At 42.4% G+C, this 20,232-nt stretch overlaps 1 protein-coding gene across 2 annotated transcripts in view; it reads right to left on the bottom strand.

Annotated features, from left to right (window-relative positions):
- RBM6 (RNA binding motif protein 6) overlaps positions 1-14,216 on the bottom strand; it is a 103,650-nt gene extending 89,434 nt beyond the window's left edge. Inside the window, exon 1 of one of the 2 annotated variants that reach the window (XM_002920530.4) lies at positions 14,023-14,216. The gene's annotated coding sequence lies outside the window, so the exon portion shown is untranslated. Of the gene's footprint in view, positions 1-3,824; positions 3,873-14,022 lie in introns of those variants that run through there. The other variant, XM_034658348.1, reaches the window with a different exon arrangement.
- Positions 14,217-20,232: the final 6,016 nt, after the last annotated feature.

The raw sequence follows: 20,232 nt of genomic DNA, 5'->3' as shown, positions 1-20,232 counted from the left end.
GAGACAGTGCACACGTGTGCAAGCATGAGCAAGGGGAGGGACAGGGGGAGAGGAAGGAGAGAAGTAGACTCCCTGCTGAGCGCAGGGGGTGGGGGGCTCAATCTCATGACCCTAAGATCAGAACCTGAGCTGAAATCAAGTCAGACACCCAACCGAATGCGCCACCCAGGTGCTCCAATAATTTCATTTTTGATGTCTAATTTCAGTAATATGTATAAACATCTATAGCGTTTTTATCATATAAGACAATATCGAGGGGCCTGGGTGGCTCAGTCAGTTAAGTGTCTGCCTTCCGCTCAGGTCATGATCCCAGGGTCCTGGGATCAAGCCCCATGTCAGGCTCTCTGCTCCATGGGGAGCCTGCTTCTCTCCCTCTGCTGCTCCCCCTACTTGTGTTCTCTCTCTCTGATAAATAAAATCTTAAAAAAAAAAAAAAGACAATATCGATATTGGTACTAACAATTCATTTTGTAAACTAACAATGTAAATGTATGGTATTAAGAAAAACATTACAATACTTTAAATGTATTTTCTCTTATGATTTTAATAACGTTTTCTTTTCTCTAGCTTACTTTATTTTAAGAATACAGTTATGTACTACACATAACATACAAAATACGTGTTGACTATCTTACCTGTAAGGCTTCTGGTCAACAGTAACTATTAGTAGTTAAGTTTGGGGGAGTCAAAAGTTATACACAGATTTTCGACAGTACATGGAGTCAGCACCCCAACCCACCGTGTTGTTCAAGGATCAACTGCATATGCTATATATGTATAACTGTATAAGCTGTATATGCTTCAAGGGACTCACTTTAGATCCAAAGACACAAATAGGTTGAAGGTGAAAAGATGGAAAACATATTCCATGCAAATAGTAACCAAATGAAAGCTGAGGAGCTAGATTAATATAAGACAAATCAGACTTTGAATCCAAAGTTTATGAAAGACAAAGGAAGACATTATATATTAATTAAAAGGTTCAAAAAATACAGCAAGAAGATAAAACGATCATAAATATTAAGCGTATAACACTTTCAAAATACATGAAGCAAAAACTGAAGACATGTGAAGAGAAAAATAAACAGTTCTCTAATACCTGGAGACCTGAAATCCCACTTTCAATAACAGGTCAACCAAACAGAATAAATGGAAACAGAGAACACAATAAACCAATTAGACCTAACAGAAACATACAAACATTCTACAAAACAGTAGCAGAATCACATCTTCTCAAGTGTACCTGGGACAGTCTCCAGAATGGACAATTTGTTAAACCACAAACAGGTCTCAATGGATATAAAAAGATGCCACATAAGTATCTTTTCCAACCGATGAGGATGAAAAGTCAGTTACAAGGAAAACTAAATTTCACAAAATTTTAAATGCATATTACCCAAACTTTCCAGTTCCTCTCCAAGAATTCATTCTCTAGAAACTTACAGTGTGAGGTGACATGTTTACAAACACAGTGCAGCACTCTTTGTATGTAGCAAAAGATTATAAAATCTAAATGTACATCAAAAGAATATACTGCACTATTGAAATGCCATGTGATTCTCAAAAAAAAAAAATGAGGTAGCTATGTTAACTGGTCTAGGATAAGCCATTAGTGCAAAATACTATTGGTAATATGCATATCATCTGTGCAAAACAGAAAAGAATACAGGCATACCTTGGAGATACTGCAGGTTTGGTTCCAGACTACTACAATAAAGTGAATACTGCAATAAAGTGAGTGAAATTAACTTCCCAGTGCATGTAAATGTTTACACTGTATGGTAGTCTATTAAGTGTGCAATAGCATTCTGTCTAAAAATACAATGTACATACATTAATTACAAAATTCTAACTATCATCTGAGCTTTTAGCAAATTGTAACCACTGATCACAGATCACCATAACAAACACAATAACAATGAAAAGTTTGAAATATCCTGAGAATGTGATACAAAGATACAAAGTAAGCAAACGCTGGTGGAAAATGGCACTGATAGACTTGCCCAACTCAGGGTAGCCACAAACCTTCCTCAATCTGTAAAAAATGCGGTATCTGCAAAATGTAACAGAACAAGGTATGCCTGTATATATAACAAAGTTAGAAGACTCACACTTCCTGATCTTAAGACTTAATACAAAGTTACAGTAATCAAGACAGTGTGGCACTGGCGTAAGGATGAACATAACAGATCAATGGAACAGAAGGGCCTGTACCTAAACTGCCCAGATCCCACCCCCAACACACGCTACCCACCAATCAGTAAAAGGACCCCTTGGTGAGCTCTGAAGACTAGCATATGAAACTGCTGCAGGTACAGATGTGGATGAGTAGTAAAAAGTCAAATGAGAATTTTGAAGATTGAAGTGAAAAATGGTTCCATATGAATAGCAGTTGAACAGGCGTCGGCTGCTTCTGGAGATGGTAAGCATTATACTAAGCTATAGGCTACACTCCTAGTGATGCCCTTCCATTGAACTTTGCAACCACACTCCCCCAGAACCTAAAGACTGGTTTCCTGGAAGCCGACCAATGTGTTTGGCAAGAAAGACCCCCACTGTAGGTCAGCACTCTTTATGGTTGGTACAGTTATTGCAGCTGATTGTTATGGAGCCTCCTCCACCTTTCATTCTTCATTAATAAAAGCATTCTTAGGAGGCGCCTGGGTGGGTCAGCTGGTTGAGCATACAACTCTTGATTTCGGCTCAGGTCATAATCTCAGGGCCGTGAGATCCGCACTCAGCAGAGAGACTGCTTGAGATTCTCTCTCTCCCTCTCCTCCCGCTCACATGTGTGCTCGCTCTCTCTCAAATAAATAAATAAAATCTTTTTTTTTTAAAGAATAATAAACAAATAAATGAAAACATTCTTGGCAAACCCTTCCACTGTGGTCCATCTTGCAAAGGTCCAATAATTTTACCTCTACGGCATAATTATAAACCCAGGGCCACCCTTTTTAATCATGATTTCAGTTCCAAAAGCCAACAAAGCAGAACCAGGGGTCCTATTCTATCTGCAGTATGCAGCGGCTTGATCCTGCACCAAACACTCTAATTTTTTCCAAAGTAAATGCTTTGGGCCCTATAATAGGACACTCAGCTAAGAACATCAAGGGAGCATCAACAGGCAAAGGTTGATTTGAGCACCTACCAAATAATATCTACCTCTGAGTTTTTAAAAAGTAGCAACTTTATTTTTTTTTTAAAGATTTTATTTATTTATTTGACAGAGACAGCCAGCGAGAGAGGGAACACAAGCAGGGGGAGTGGGAGAGGAAGAAGCAGGCTTCCAGCGGAGGAGCCTGATGTGGGGCTCGATCCCACAACGCCAGGATCACGCCCTGAGCCAAAGGCAGACACTTAACTGCTGTGCCACCCAGGCGCCCCTAAACAGTAGCAACTTTAATATGCACTGTGGGAATCAGTGGCTGCTTGAATCAGTGGCTGTTGGCAGCACCCTTGTTCCTTGAAAATTTTCCGTTAAAAGATTTTTAAGTGTATTGATTGCAATTACAGGGCCTCTAAAGAGTCCTCAGATTTGGAATGGGGAATTTACATGCCTGCTGCCATCCCTAGATGTGGCATCTGCTTCTCAGGCTCCCTCTCCAGAACCATATCCTGATTCCGCTTTGATGGCACTCGCTTGCCTACCATCATACCACACTTAAAAGCTGATTAAAAATGGATCAGAGATAAATGTAGAAGCTAAAACTATAAAGCTTCTAAAAGAAAACACAGGAGAAAGTCTTTTTGTTCTCTGTGTCAGCAAAGACTTCTATAAAAGATCCAAAAGCATTAACCATAAAGAAAAAGATTAAAATTAAAACCTGTTCTGGGGCGCCTGGGTGGCACAGCGGTTGGGCATCTGCCTTCGGCTCAGGGCGTGATCCCGGCGTTGTGGGATCGAGCCCCACGTCAGGCTCCTCTGCTATGAGCCTGCTTCTTCCTCTCCCACTCCCCCTGCTTGTGTTCCCTCTCTCGCTGGCTGTCTCTATCTCTGTCAAATAAATAAATAAAATCTTTTAAAAAAAAAAATAAAAAATGAAGAGGCAAACTATGGAACATGAGTAAATATTTGTAACACACATCTGACAAATGCTTACTATTATTAGTCATAAGGAAAACAGATTAAACCACAATGACATACTAATACCCACCCACTAGAACTGCTAAAATTAAAAAGACTTATGAAAGCAAATACACAAGGATTTTCAGCAATCAGAGCTCATACACTGCTGGAAAGAATACAAGATGGTACAACCACCTTAGAAACTGGTCTGACAACACTACCCTATGACTCAGCAATTTCACTTCTAAGTATTTACCTAAGATAAATGAAAACTTATACAAAAATGTTCACAACAGCTTTATTCAAAATAGCTTAAAAAAAATGGGACAAACCCAAAGGGGCACCTGGGTAAGCTCAGTCAATTGAGCATCCAACTCGATTTCGACTCAGGTCATGATCCCAGGGTCCTGGGATCAAGCCCCACGCTGCGCTCTGCGCGCAGCGTGGAGTCTGCTTGTCCCTCTCCCTCTCCTTCTCCCATTGCTTTCTCTCTCTCAAATAAACAAATAAAATCTTTTTAAAAATTTTATATATTGGGGCGCCTGGGTGGCACAGCGGCTAAGCGTCTGCCTTCGGCTCAGGGCGTGATCCCGGAGTTACGGGATCGAACCCCACATCAGGCTCTTCTGCTATGAGCCTGCTTCTTCCTCTCCCATTCCCCCTGCTCGTGTTCCCTCTCTCGCTGGCTGTCTCTCTCTCTGTCAAATAAATAAGTAAAATCTTTAAAAAAAAAAAAAAAAAAAAAAATTTTATATATTAAATTTACCATTTTAACCATATGTGAGTGTATAGTTCAGTGGCATTAAATACATTCATGTTACATAACCATCATCCCCATCCATCCACAGAACTTTTTTCATCTTGCAAAACTGAAAATTTGTATTCATTAAACAGTAATTCCTCATTCCCCTCTCAACCCAGTCCTTGGCAATCACCATTCTACTTTTTGTCTCTATGATTTTTACTACTCTATGTACCTTATAATACTAGTGGAACCATACGATATTTGTCCTTTTATGATTGGCTCATTTCACTTAGCATAATATCTTCAAGGTTCAGCCACACTGCAGCATCTATTAGAATTTAATTACTTTTTTTTAAACACACACACACACACACATATTTCTTTTTCCCCTAAAGAGGGAGAGAGGGAGAGAATCTCAACCAGGCTCCACCCCCAGCATGGAGCCCAATGCAGGGCTCAACCTCACAACCCTGAGATCATGACCTGAACTGAAATCAAGATCCTGCACCAATGATGCTTAACTGACTGAGCCACCTAGGAGCCCCAGAATCTCATTACTTTTTAAGGCTGAGTAATACTGCATTGTATGTATACACCAAAGTTTGTTTATCTATTCATCCCCTGATGGACACCTGGGTTACTTCCAACTTTTAGCTACTGTGAATAACCAATCTGGGTGTACAAATAACTCTTTGAGACTCTGCTTTCAATTATTTTGGACATATATCCATATGTGGAATTGCTGCTTTAGGGGCACCTGAGTGGCTCAGTCAGTTAAGCGTCTGCCGTTGGTTCAGGTCACAATCCCAGTGTCCTGGGATCAAGCCCCACATTGGGCTCCCTGCTCAGCAGGCAGCCTGCCTCTCCCTCTCCCTGCCACACCCCTTGCCTGTATTCTAGCAAATGAATAAATAAAATATTTTTTTAAAAAGTGGAATGGCTGGATCACATGGTAATTCTATTTTTAATTTATGAGGAATCACCATACTGTTTTCCACACCAATTTCTCCATTCTACATTCCCAACAACAGAGCACAAGGGTTCTGTCACCGACTGAATTGTGCCCCTCCCTACCCCATTCATATGCTGAACTCCTAGCCCCACAATGGGCTTGTATTTGAAGAGAGGGCCTTTAAGAACGTAAGGTTAAAAGAGGTCTTAAGAGTGGGACCCTCATCCAATAGGTCTGGTGTCAAAGGAGGAGACACTAGGAATGCATGCACAAAACAGTTTGTGTGAGGACACAGCAAGAAGGCAGCCTTCTGCAAGCCAAGGAGAAAGGCCTCACCAAAACCCAACCCTGATGACACCTTGATCTTGGACTTAAGCCTCCAGAGTGAGAGAAAATAAATCTGTTACTGAAGTCACCCCATCTGGGGTATCATGTTATAGCAGTCCTAGGAGAATAACAAAAGTTTCCAATTTCTCCACACCATCACCAACACTTGTTATTTTCTGTTTTGGAGGTGTTCGTTGTTGTTGCTGTTGTTCTGATAATCATCATCCTGATGGGTGTGAGGTGGCATCTCACTGTCATTTTGATTTGCATTTCCCTAATCATTCAGGATGTTGATCATCTTTCCATGGACTTATCGGCCATCTGTATAACCTTTTTTAGAGAAATGTCCATTGCCCATTTTTGAATCAGGTTGTACTTTTGTTGTTGAATTTAGAAGCTTTCTATATTTTCTGGATATTAATCCCTTATCAGATGTGATTTACAAATATTTTCTCCCATTCTGTGGAGTGACTTTTTACTCTGTTGACAGTGTTGTTCAGTGAAGAAAAGTTTCTCATTTTGATAAAGTCCAATTTGTCTATTTTTTCTTTTGCTGACTATGCCTTTGGTGTCCTACCCAGGAGATCATTTTCAAATCCAATGCATGATGCTTTCCCCATTTTCTTGTAAGTTTTATGGTTTTAGTTCTTTTTTTTTTTTAAGATTTTATTTATTCACTTGACAGAGAGAGAGAGCACAAGCAGGGGGGAGAGGGAGAGGGAGAAGCAGACACCCCACAGAGCCAGGAGCCTGACGTGGGGCTTGATCCCAGGATGGGAAGATCACAACGTGAGCCAAAGGCAGACACTTACAATGTGAGCCAACCAGGCACCCCTAGTTCTTACATTTAGAAGCAAGATTCATTCTTTTTTTTTTTTTAAAGATTTTATTTATTTATTTGACAGAGACAGACAGACAGCGAGAGAGAGAACACAAGCAGGGGGAGTGGGAGAGGAAGAAGCAGGCTTCCAGCAGAGGAGCCTGACGTGGGGCCTGATCCCAGAACGCCGGGATCACGCCCTGAGCCGAAGGTAGACGCTTAACAACTGCGCCACCCAGGCGCCCCAGAAGCAAGATTCATTCTTAGAAGAATATTTATGGAAGGTGAAGTTTTGCACACTGATTCCTTTAAATCTATACATATGCAAGGCGCCTGTGTGGCTCAGTGGGTTGAGCATCCAACTCTTGATTTTGGCTCAGGTCATAATCTTATGAGATTGAGCCCCACGTCAGGCTCCACACTTAGCGAAGACTCTGCTTCTCTCCCTCCATCTCCTTCTGCCCCTCCCCCCTGCTCACACGTTCTCTTTCTCTATAAAATAAATAAATATTTAAAAATATACATATACATATGTTCATATTCTCCCTAGAATGTTTTTGTGTGCCTCTAGGTTGAAGATTACAGTTTAAATAATCTACCCTTATAGTGCTCTATGACTCAACTTCTTTTTTTGCCCATATTACCAGTCTACTGACTGTTGCTTTTTTGCTTATAAACACTCAAGTCTTTCTCGTGCAAAAATACACACACACACAAATACAAAACCTTCAAATATTATTTAAATAAATGTCCACCAAATATTGCTAATCCCCCAAGGCTCCACACTGTTTCTTAGCACTATTCTTGATCCACATGCCATCCCTAGGTACTATGGAATGAATGTTTGTACCCACCCCCCAAATTTTTATGTTGAAGCCCTAATCCCCAATGTTATGGTATCTGGAGGAAGAGGCTTTGAGAGGTAATTGGGTCATGAGAGTGGAGCCCTCATGAATGGGATTAGTGTCCTTACAAGAAAAGACAAAAGAAATGATTTCTCTCTCAGCCATATAAAGATACAGCAAGAAGGCAGCTGTCTGCAAACCAAAAGAATCTTCACCAGGAACCAAATCAGAAGGTACTTTGACCTTGAACTTCCCTGCCTCCAGAACTGTGAGAAATAAATTTTTACTGTTCCAGTCACCCAGTCCACATTACTTTGTTATAGCAGCCAAAGCTGACTAGACATGGGCAATTGCATCTATTCCCAATTTAATCACAATAACTACCATCTCTACAATGATAATTTCCACATCTCTATCTTCTGCCTAGACTTTGCCTGGAAAGTCCAAATTGCCCGCCAGAAATCACCACTTGGCTATCTCATAGTAATCTCAAAGTCATGTACAAATTAGACTTTATTACTGCATTAGAAATGCTTTTTCTTATAAATAGAAATTTCCAGGGGCGCCGGGGTGGCTCAGTTGGTTAAGCGTCTGCCTTCGGCTTCGGTCATGATCTCGGGATCCTGGGATCAAGTCCCAAGTCGGGCTCCCTGCTCAACAGAGAAGCTGCGTCTCCCACTCCCGCTCCCCCTGCTTGTGTGCACATATCCTCTCTAATAAATAAATAAATCGGGGTGCCTGGGTGGCTCAGTCGTTGGGCATCTGCCTTCAGCTCGGGGCCTGATCCCAGAGTCTGCTGGGAGCCTGCTTCCTCCTCTCCCACTCCCCCTGCTTGTGTTCCTTCTCTTGCTGGCTGTCTTTCACTCTGTCAAATGAATAAATAAAATCTTTAAAAATAAATAAATAAATAAATAAATAAATAATCTTTTTAATAAATAAATAAACAGAAATTCCCCAGGGTTTAAATATTCTTATACCTGGTTCCTTATACCAGCAAATTACAATCAGGCTCCTAGTTCCAAGAGTGAGTTTTGTAAGGCAGTACGGTGTAGTGGAAAATGGCTAAAAGTGCCTGCCACCTCTGGACATACTCTTCTTAGGTTCAGAGACAGACTGCCTGAAGGTAAATCTTGTCTCTGCCACACCACAGGACCTTAATCAGTATACTTATATGTAAAGTCAGTATAAAGCTAATGTCTACTTCATATAGTTATCAGAATAAAATGACAATGCAAATCCATTAGAACAGTGGCCAATAAGTAAGATGCTTGGTAAATGTTAGCTATTATTACTTTAAAAGTTTGTTTCAAAAATCATTGAGATTTGGAATGCATCTCAAATCAGATTTGGCTAAATGATTGACATTAAAAATCTAATTTGCCAATTAGATTATATGGCATTTTCCATAAATTAAGTCTGCAGCTCCAAGGTCTATATCTATAAAGCATACACACAACATATATTATGCCAGAAAATACATCCTTTGCAGCCATTTATGATAGAAATGTTAAGGCACTAATGCTGACTTAAAAATGTGCAAGGTGGTATTAAGTTTTTCAAAATTTTAGGAGGAAATTTTTTTTTAATTTTAGGCGGTCCAAGAATAAAATGATTTCAAGACCACTGGCCTAGTGCACATGTTTTACTTTTATTTTTTTAAAGATTTTATTTATTTGACAGAGAGAGAGCACAAGCAGGGGGAGTGGTAGGATGAGGAAGAAGCAGACTCCCCGCTGAGCAAGGAGCCCCATGCAGGGCTTGATCCCAGGACCCCAGGATCATGACCTGAGCCAAAAGCAGACACTTAAACCAAATGAGCCACCCAGGGGCCCCACAGTGCATGTGTTTTAGAGTCAGAAGGCCTGGGTTTGAATCAAAACTCCAGTTTTCTAACTATTGCACCTTCGATGAGTTATTGAACTTCTGTATGTCTCAAAGCTCTCCCAAACGATAGGAATAATGGTACCTACCTCATATGATTACTATCAGGAGTAAATAAGATCATGTGTAAGAAGCAATCATATTCATAGCCCCATTGTTCAGAACAGCCCCAAACTAGAAATAAGTTCAAATGTCCATCGATAAGTGAATGGCTGAACCAAAGGAAATACACCATAAAAAAGAATGCAACAACATGGATGAACCTCAAAAAACATCGCAAGTGAAAGAAGCCAGACACAGAAGACTGAGAATTGTGTAATTCCAATTATATGAAATTTCTAGAAAACATAAAACTACAGAGACAGAAAGCAAATCAGTAGATACTAGGACTTGCAGTTGGAGAAGTGGGGATAAACAATGAACAGAAATAAGGAAAGTTTTGAGGTGTTGGAAACAGCGGTGATGATTACATCAAACTGAACACTTACAATGAAGGAATTTTATGATATGTAAACTATGTCTCCAAAAAAAAGTTTTGAAGAATTTTAAAACAATGTAATAAATATTATTACTACTGCTACTATGCTCAGGTTTTTAAAATCATAGTAACATTAAGCTGGAAAAGACCTGAGTATGTCTAATCCTACTCTCCAAAATGAGAATGATAAAGACAAGCATAGCTGAGTGCTGACTCTACCACAGTTAAGCACTTTACACGGGTTCTCTCATTTAATCATCGCAAGTCCTCTGTAAGATAAACTCAGTTACTATTCCCACTTTATAGACCATGCAACTGAGGCTCAAATAGGTTGAAACTCGACCCAAAACAATATAACTAATATGAGAAAAAAACCAATATGCAAACTCAAGACCATGTGACTCTAAAGCCAATGCTTAGAAAAAATCCATCCTGAAATTCATACGGAATTTCAAAGGACTCTGAATAGCCAAAACAATCTTGAAAAAGAACATAGTTGGAGGAGACACACTTCCCCATCTCAAAACTTACTACAAAACTACAGTTATCAAAACAGTGTGGTATTGGTATAAGGACAAACATACAAATCAGTGGAATAAAGAAACCAGAAATAAATTCTTACACATATGGTCAGGATTTTCAACAGGGGTGCCAACACTATCAAGGGGAAAAGACAGCCTTTTCAACAAATGCTCATAGGAAAACTGGATATCCAAGTGCAAAAAAATGAAGTGCGACCTTTACCTTACACCACATACCAAAATTATCTCAAAATGGATCAAAGACCTAAATGTAAGTGCTAAAACTATAAAAGTCTTACAATAATAGGGGAAAAGTTTCATGCATTGGATTTGGAATGATCTCTTGGCTCTGACACCAAAGGCACAGTCAACAAAAGAAAAACAGGCAAACTGGACTTCAGCAAAATGAAAAACTCTTCTGCATCAAAGAACACTATCAATAGAGTAAAAAGCCACCCCACAGATTGGGAGAAAATATCTACAAGTCACGCATCTGATAAAAGATTAATATCCAAATATGCACATGCCCATGTTCACAGCAGCATGATTCACAATAGCCAAAAGGTGGAAACACAGTTGTCTACCAAAAATGAAGAGAGAAACAAAACATGGTGTATTCACACCAATGGAATATTTATTCAGCCATAAAAGAGAATGAATATGCCAATTATAACTCAATTTTTTGAATATATTTTTTGTACTTTTTTAAAAAGGGATGAAGTTTGGGGTACCTGACTGGCTCAGTTGAAGACTGACCAACTCAATCTCAGGGTTGTAAGTTTGAGCCCCATGTTGGGTGTAGAGATAAATAAATAAACTTAAAAAAAAAAATACTGAAGTTTGGATACATGCTATGACATGAATGGACCATGAAAACATTATGGTAAGTGAAATAGGTCAAACATGAAGGGACAAATACTGTATGACTTCACTTATACGGGATATCTAGAACAGGCAAATTCACAGTGATTTCAGACTATAAATTGGAGGTCACTAGGGGCTGAAGGGAAGAAACAATAAGAGTTACTTGCTTAATGGATAGAGTTTCTGTTTGGGGTGATGAAAAAGTTTTAGAAATAGACAGTGGTGATGGTTACACTACACTGTGTATGTAAGTAATGCACTGAATATTACACTTAAAAATGGCTTAGAGGCACCTGGCTGGCTCAATCAGAAAAGTGTGTGGCTCTTGATCTCCGGGTAATGAGTTCCAGCCCATGGTGGGCGTAGAGATTCCTTAAATAAATAAACTTTAAAAAAAAAATCAAAAGAAATGGTTTAAAAAGCGAATTTTGTTACAACATATGTAACAAAATGTATTTACCACAACTTTGTAAAGAAATTAGCAATGTAATATATAAAAAGCATCGAATTATACACTTTAAATGGTTAATAGCATGGCATATGAATTACGAATTATATCTCAACAAGGCTGTTTAAACAAAAAAGACAACAGTGGTAGCTAACATTTAGTGAACACCTTCTGCACACCTGGCACTGTTCTAAGGGCATTACATAAACCTCACAACAACCTCATTTCACATATGAGGAAACTCAAGTAATTTATTCCATGTCACTAAATTAGCGAAGGAGTCAAGATTTCAAAATCTATCAGATTCTAGAGCTCCCCCAGTTACCCACTCTGCTATTCTGAGCCCCACAGCATGACAGGAGGGCTTAAAATGCATTCAACAGATGCCCCATTAACTAAGTGAATGAAATGAAGAAGGTATTGTGGGAGTGTGGCAGAAAAATTAATTCTAAGCACTTGGTATATGGCTAAAAAAAAGTCCATCGAGGAACGACTTATGATCTTTAAAATTTCAGATCTTTCCGACAGTTTTAATTTTTTTAAAATTTTATTTATTTATTTATTTGACAGAGACAGAGAGGGAACACAAGCAAGGGGAGTGTGAGAGGGAGAGGTAGGCTTCCCGCCGAGCAAGGACCCCGATTCAAGGCTCGATCCCAGACCCTGGGATCATGACCTGAGCCAAAGACAGCTGCTTAACAGCTGAGCCACCCAGGCATACCATCGATAGTTTTAATTTTAATACAACCCGGAATCTGATTATTAACAGTTTACATATTTAAACATTGGCACAAGACTATAACTTTTCTCAAGTATCTGCAATAAGAGAGTTCACTTAGTAACACACTCACCACCCCAACCCAGGCCTTGACAAGTCTCCTCTGAAAGGCTACAACAACCTAGGATCCTAAAGGCAACAAAAATAAACCCAAGTCTGGTAACAGAATGCTATAAAGAAGGGTGCTACAGATATCCAGAAGAGATCTAGTACCTTTTCTATAGGTTAAGTACCTAGTTAGGTGCTAATTAACGAGACCAGATTCAGGTCCAACTTGTCTGTTTCACATGCCATTAGTTACTTTATACAATGCCAGTCCTACCGTCACCCATCAGTTCTTCATACCTCTCCTTACAGTCCTCACAAGTTTGCTGATGTTGACATCATAAACTATTCACACAGGTGGCATTACTCAACAGGAAGCTGAAAACTAACAAACCTAGGGTACAATCCAGAGTTCAGAAAATGAACCAAGTGACCAGGCGCATCAGAGTCTACTGAACTCCTTCACTTACATCCAGCAACTCTGACCTTCACATGCAAAACCTGGAATATGCAAAAAATACCACTACCCTTAAAGTATATGTACCTTACAAAACATGGCCCTTTCTTTTTATTACAAAAAGGACTTTTAGAGTTGAATCCAGTAGCACATCAATACTTAAGAAGAAAAACACAGATTTACAACGCCAAAAGGAAGAAATGCGAAGAAACATCCCTCCTCCCACATTCTCCCAACGGGCGCAGACCCCACCAGACCACTCCCCGCCTCCAGGTTCTACCGCCCCGCGCGCCGGGCTCCGAGCTCTCACACCCTGTGGTCCAGCCGAGCCTACTTGTGTCTGGCTAGGTCTAAGGACGAGGCTACGTGCTAAGTACAAGAAGGCCTCCCTCTCGAGCGATGCCTGAGAAATGGATCAGATTCCTGCAAAAGCTGGGGAAAAGGCGGAAGAAAGGGCCCGCCTGCGGCTCCGCAGACCAGAAGCACCAAACAGTAACCACGCGCCAGCCCCCTACCCCACAGCCGACAGCCCCGAGGCTGGACCGGTAATTCTACCGCCGCGCTGGGCCCCGCCTCGGGCCCGCGACCGTTCCGGGGCGTTCCTCCCGAGGGCGGCGCCTCCCTCACCACACCGCCACTTGGCTCTCGTCTTCGTGAGCGAGGCCGCGGCCGCCCCGCGACACCGAAGCCGCAGCTTCCAAGGCCTCGCGGACCCGCGACTTCTACAGCGGCCTGGCAGGCCGGCTCCTTCCCCGCAGGCTCCGGCACGCCCTCTCTACAGCCCCAGGCCCTTACCGAGGCAGCGCGGCCTCCGCGGCCCGCTCCTCCTAATCCTCAGCCGCCGCCACCGACCCAGCGTCGCGGAGACCGGAACTTCCTCCGGGCCAGGCCGCTGTCTCCACAAAGGCGCCGCGCCGCCGCCTTCAGCGCTCGGCCCGCCGGGAGATAGAGTACAGCGGCAGGTCGCGCTGACTCCACTCCCGCCGTGCCTCGCGCGTGGTGGGGTGGGCGGGGCCGCCTACGGCAGCGAGGCGTGAGGGCACGCTGCTCGCTGGCGTCCAATGGGAGGGCGTGCTTCCCCAGGTCCGCGGGGCCTGCCGGGGGTTGTGGTTTAGGCCCTGGCTCGTCTTCCGGTGCTCTCTTTAGAGCTGAGCAAGAGTTGCAGTCGGCGGTTGCTTTGGCTTCGAGTTTTATTCCCTACCAGAAGCGCAAATCAGGCCTTGGTCTGCCTAGTTCGAGGACGCCTTCTTTCTCGTCATTGTGAAGGCAATGGAAGGGAGACTTCTCCGGCCTAAGCCTTCCGGGGAAGTGGTTGCTGGCCCACACAAGCGCCTGACTCCTGACCCCCTCAGTCCAGGAGCGTAGCCCTTTTTGCCCAAGACCCGAGGATAGGTGCGAGGGAAGCACTTGAATCAGAGAAGCAGTAGTCAGAGAGGCTCGTCCCCTTTTCCATCTGAGGGGGTTTCCGAGTTAGGCTTCCCCCACTGAAGAATACCAAGCAAATACCACCTATGTTTAAGGTTCAGTAGTCCTACCTATGAGGGAAAATCCACCCAGCTTCCACAGGGCCTTGCTAGATCTCAGGCAATAAATCTGGCCAAGAGTGACGTGCGAGGTCTCAGAACTGGAAGGTTAACTGCACATCTCCCAATCTAGTGGAAACGCTTTCAGTTTGCAGCTCACTTCCAGAATCTCCTTACAGCTAATCTTTAAACGGCAAGCTCCAAGTTTCCAAGTGGGTTATCTACACTATTAATATGCTTGCTGGTTCCGGCCACCCAGTGTCTGTACCAGTGGACCCTTAGGAAAGGTAACATGATGTTGTAGCCTAAATTCAACATCATGGGATCAAAGGAATTTGCTGCAAGAAAAGCCTATAAAGCATTCTAAAGTAAAGAAATCCTTATCTGCAGACAAAGGAGGTTGTTGGGTTAAGTAGTCTTTAAAATTATCATCTCACTTTTCAGGCATCTTTTCTGGAAGTCATTCCTTCATTCAAGAACTGTGTGTGTGTGTGTGTGTGTGTGTGTGTGTGTGTGTGTGTGTGTGTCAGTCACTGTATCAGGTGCTGGGGATACAGGAACAAACAGCTGATAAAATTTACCGCCCTACTGGAGATGAGGTTGGGGTAGTTATTGAAAATGGACGACAAACTAAACAAGATATACAGTCTCAGCTGAAATGAGTTTGGTTTCTGTAAGATGGGTGATGGAAAGCCATTGGAGGGCTCTAAATAGAATAATATCATAACTTGGTGTCCATGTTAATACGATCCCTCTGGCTGCTGTGTGGAAATAGGCTAAAGGTAGGAAGGGCAGAAGCAGTGCAGCTGGTTAGGAGTCTGCTGCAATAATGCAACCACAGAAGGATGGTACTTGTACCTGTGTGGCAACAGTAGAAATAGGAGACAGGGACTCGGGTGAGGGCAGAGAAAGAAGAATGTGGGCGAAGCAGTTTTGGTAAGAAGAGCAGGAGCTCAGTTTGTGGTAGGTTGAAATTTTGATGCCTAGCGTTCAAGTGAGATGTGGAATTGGTAGTTGGATCCATCAGTCTGGAATTCAGGGTAAAATGTTAGTGGTAGAGATGCAAATCTGGGAGGTATCAGCATATTGCTTGTGCCAGTATCTGAAGCCGTGGGCTTGGATGAGGTGACAGAGGGAATGAGGGAGTGAGTATAGACAAGAGAGCAGAGTTCCAGCCCTGAGCCCAGGGCACACCAGCACTAAGAGGTTGCAAGGAAGAGGAGGAACAACTACACAGAACTGTGGGTACTTTGACTTTGCTTCCCAAACTGGACAATTGTTGGTGGATCTCTTCCTTATCAGATAGTACTTTGTCCTCTAAAGTGGTAAACCATATTAAGGAACTAATCTAGCCCTACCCCCAAACTCCTTGGGTAAAAATAATTGCTACTCTTTATCAAACTATATGGCTGGCTTTGTGCTGGAACTTCATTATCTCATTTAACTTTTATAAAAATCATATGAGGAAACCCCTTTTATAGTTAAGGAAACCAAAGACCAGAAAAATTAAGTAATTCCTGCAGCTGGAAAGGAGAGGGTGGGCGATTCCAACCCAGGTCAGTCCTATTCCAAGGTTTATGTCCCTGGATACTTTCCCCTTTTCCTTAAGGTTATTATTGAGGGTTTTCAGAGAAATTATAAGGAATTTTCTTTTTTTTTTTTTAACTTACAAGGGTCCATAGTACTTGTAAGTTTGTTTTTACTGCCTAAGAGCAGGAAATATGAACTATTTAGAAGAGCTGATCCGAGCAGCATCTTCACGTGGAATGGGGTGGACAAGGTCTAGTCAGAGAGATGCACCCACTTTCAGCCGCTAAATCCTTACAGGGGAGGACTCAGCAAAGAGAAAGACCATATCATGTCTGTTGCTCTGTGTTGCCTTGGTCTCATTTGGGGCCGTGGCTCTCCAGCGTGTAAAGTAAGATTTGATCAAATGTTAAAATGAGAGACAGGAACCAGGAGAGATACAGGCGATACAAGACCACAGATGAAATTTCCCAGCAGAGCAGAAAACCCAGCTGCCTTACCAGGAGCCGCCAAGTAACAAAAGCAGGAAGAAAAACTTCAGATTTTCCAGGGAAGGATTGAGTGTTCTTATTATTAGCTCAAAATAACTTCCTACCAGGTAGCTTGTATTTGTAGGAAGGGGAAATGGCTGAAGGAGCTGAAAGGGACATGAGGGGATTTTCCCCTTGTCACACACGTAAGATAGCAACAGGGCTGGGAGCAGATCCCAGCCTCAGGCATAATCAGGCATTTTCACCTTAGCCAGGACCTCCTCACCTGCTCGCAGCACCTCATGTGTGCTAAAAGCTAGTCCCCACTAGTCCTCACTACTGAATGTGCTCTAAAGCTTTGAAAGAAATGTGCGCTAAAGCTATGAAAGAATATAAATCTGGGGAAGAACAAGAGGTCTTATTTTATCATCGTTCCGGTCCCCACTAGTCCTCACTACTATTGCTGTGGAGGTGACATGCTGGGTCCGTGAAAATCATGGGCCCAGACAAAACAGAAAGCGGAGATGTAGAAGAGCCCCTGACCTGGTGGGTGACAGAAGGTGCAGGGTATTTTGTTATTCGTGGCAATGCCCAAGATTTGCAGGGCAGCCCAGCCATCCTGGGATGGGCATTTATTATTACTCCAAAAGACTAAGATTTATTTCTTGGTAATTTCCTATTTATTTACTAAGTAGGCTCCACACCCAGCCCTGAGCCAGACGTGGCAAGCCGAGATCAAGACCCGAGCTGAAATCAAGAATCATCGGTCGCCCAACCGACTGAGCCACCCAGGCACCCCTATTTCTTGGTGATTTCTATCAGCAGAAAGTGACCTATAGAAAAGCGTTTCCCCAACATTCAAATATAAGTCAATGAGTGGACTAAAAGAGAGTTTGGAATAACCACCTTAAAATGTTTTACTAAGTAGCCACGGTGTTTTGCCCTGTGAGAGTGTCCTAGGCACAAGTCTTAGCCAGAAACCCATGGGGCATGTAGCCACTTGCTTGGTGAAGTAGATGCTTACCCCTGAACAACCTAGGGGTTAGGGGCACAAACCGCCTCCCCCCTATGGAGTTAAATCCATGTAAAACTTTTGACTCCTCCAAACGTAACTACTTAACGGTGAGAACCATGAGAGGTCACCTTTTACTTGTGATAAGAAATTTACCAGAGAAACTAACTGCTCACAAGGAGATGATTAGTGGATACTAGCAACACTTGAGCTCACCACGAAAGCAACAGGAGGCGACTACTTAATTATTACAGTAGTACAGTATGTTCTATAGTTGATTGTATGCAGTTACAATCTAATACAGCTATCTTTACATTGTTTACATTTCCACTGCAAATGGCACCATGTACAGTCTGCAAGTATTTGTGTGGGGGAGTTTAATAAACGTCGACTTTTTAAAATAGATTTGTGTATATTTTGTGGTAGTAAATAAGGTGGACTGGTATGTACATATATTTTATGCATTCATGACGTACCTTTTTCTTACTTTTTTTTATATTTCTAGGCTATGTGGTTCATCTGCAAGTTTTTTCAAATTGTCGCAAATCCAGGGCTCGTGGGTGGCTCAGACAGTTGAGTGTCTGCTTTCAGCTCAGGTCATGATCAGAGGAGCCCGGCCTGGAGCCCAGTGTCAGGCTCCATCCTCAGCAGGGAGTCTGCTTCTCCCTCTCCTGCTGCCCCTCCCCCCATGTGTTATCTCTTTCTAATAAATCAATAAAATCTTTGTTTTTTAAGATTTCATTTATTTATTTGACAGAGAGGGAGAGGGAGAGAGCATGAGCCAGGGGGAGAGCCAGAGGGAGAGGGAGAAGCAGACTTCCCGCTGAACAGGGAGCCTGACACAGGGCTGGATCCGGGAACCCCGTGATAATGACCTGAACCAAAGGCAGATGCCTAACCAACTGAGTCACCCAGACACCCCTAAATAAATAAAATCTTTTAAAGAATGTATTACAAACTGTCACAAATCCCCCAACATTTTCCAATATACTTATTAAAAAAAGTCTGCATATAAGTGGATCTGCATATAACAAAACACTTGTTGTTCGAGGGTCAGCTATCCTTCCAAATGACAGTGGTGCTGTCTAGTGGGGCTGATATGCTTGAAAGCAAGAGTGAGACTCTAGAAGAAACCCTGAGGTCAACAGAAAGACTGTTGAGGAGACTGGTTAGGTATGTTAGGAAACTTTAAATGTCTTCTATTGATATCAATTCTATAGGGTGCAACTTCTGGTTAATGGAATATAGCCAGTATATTTCTGTACCAATCAGAAAATATGAGATCATCTTGGCTTAAACTATTTTTTTTTAAGGATTCTATTTTTAAGTAATCTCTTCACCCAACATGGGGCTCAAACTCACAACCCCAAGATCAAGAGTCCCATGCTCAGGGCACTTGGGTGGCTCAGTCGGTTAAGCGTCTGCCTTTGGCTCAGGTCATGATCCCAGGGTCCTGGGATCGAGCCTAGCATTGGGCTCCCTTACTTGATTGAGAGAGAGCACACGAGCGGGGGGGAGGGGCAGAGGGAGTGGGAGAAGCTGACTCCCAACTAAGCAGGGAGCCTGATGCAGAACTCTATCCCAAGACCCCAGGATCATGACCTGAGCCGAAGGCAGATGCTTAACTGACTGAGCCACCTAGGCACCCTCAAATAAATAGATCTTTAAAAAAATTTATGTGCAGGGGTCTCAGCCCTGTGCAAAGTCATCTCCGGTAAAAGGCCATAGCTGTGTCATCATTTCAGTCACAGACCAGTATTGTGGAGGTAGGCTCCAAGAGGCAGCCATCTGAGACCATGAGAGAAGGTCAGGGGCAGAGCTTTCCCAATTCCAGTGTAGGCCTGAGATGGAGACAGGACACTGCATTGAGGTGCTTGAAGCAGCAGGAAGAATTAAAGGAGTGATTTCAGACTTCTTCCTTTATCCTAGAACCTTCGGGGGAATTAACCAGAAGGCTATAAAATGATTTCATTACTTCAAGGAAAACATGAGCAGTATTTTTGTTAATCTCTAATTTTTACTTCTTTAAACTGTACTTCAAAAATAAGATTGTTTGGGAAAGCTTTGTTTTCCTGTTGTTTGTATTGCTTTGTGTCTAGGGAATTACAAATGCCCATAACAATCATTCCTTGCCCTGGCACATCACCTGGGAAGCTTCTAGATACTGATGCCTGAGTCCCATCCCGATTCAATTCAATCAAAATCTCTAGGTGTTACTGATTTTTAAAATTTCCTCAGGTCGTTCTATGTGCAGTCAAAGCTGAGAACTGTTTTAGAGTCCCATACTGATATATTAAAACGTGGCTAAAAGGATGTCTTCAGCAACAACTGATGCGCCTACATCCTTTACACCAGTGTAGCTCGACCCACTAAATGACATTTATCCAGCCCCTAACCTTGTACTGCCCTTCCACAGTCAATAGAGGAAACAACCCCAACGTCTCTTCCTCCCGCTTGAAATAAACCTCTAGCT

This window comes from Ailuropoda melanoleuca, chromosome 4 (assembly GCF_002007445.2).
Source record: "Ailuropoda melanoleuca isolate Jingjing chromosome 4, ASM200744v2, whole genome shotgun sequence".
NCBI classification, from domain to species: domain Eukaryota; kingdom Metazoa; phylum Chordata; class Mammalia; order Carnivora; family Ursidae; genus Ailuropoda; species Ailuropoda melanoleuca.
Note: the sequence above shows the minus strand (reverse complement) of the source record. Positions and strands in the feature narration are given on the sequence as shown.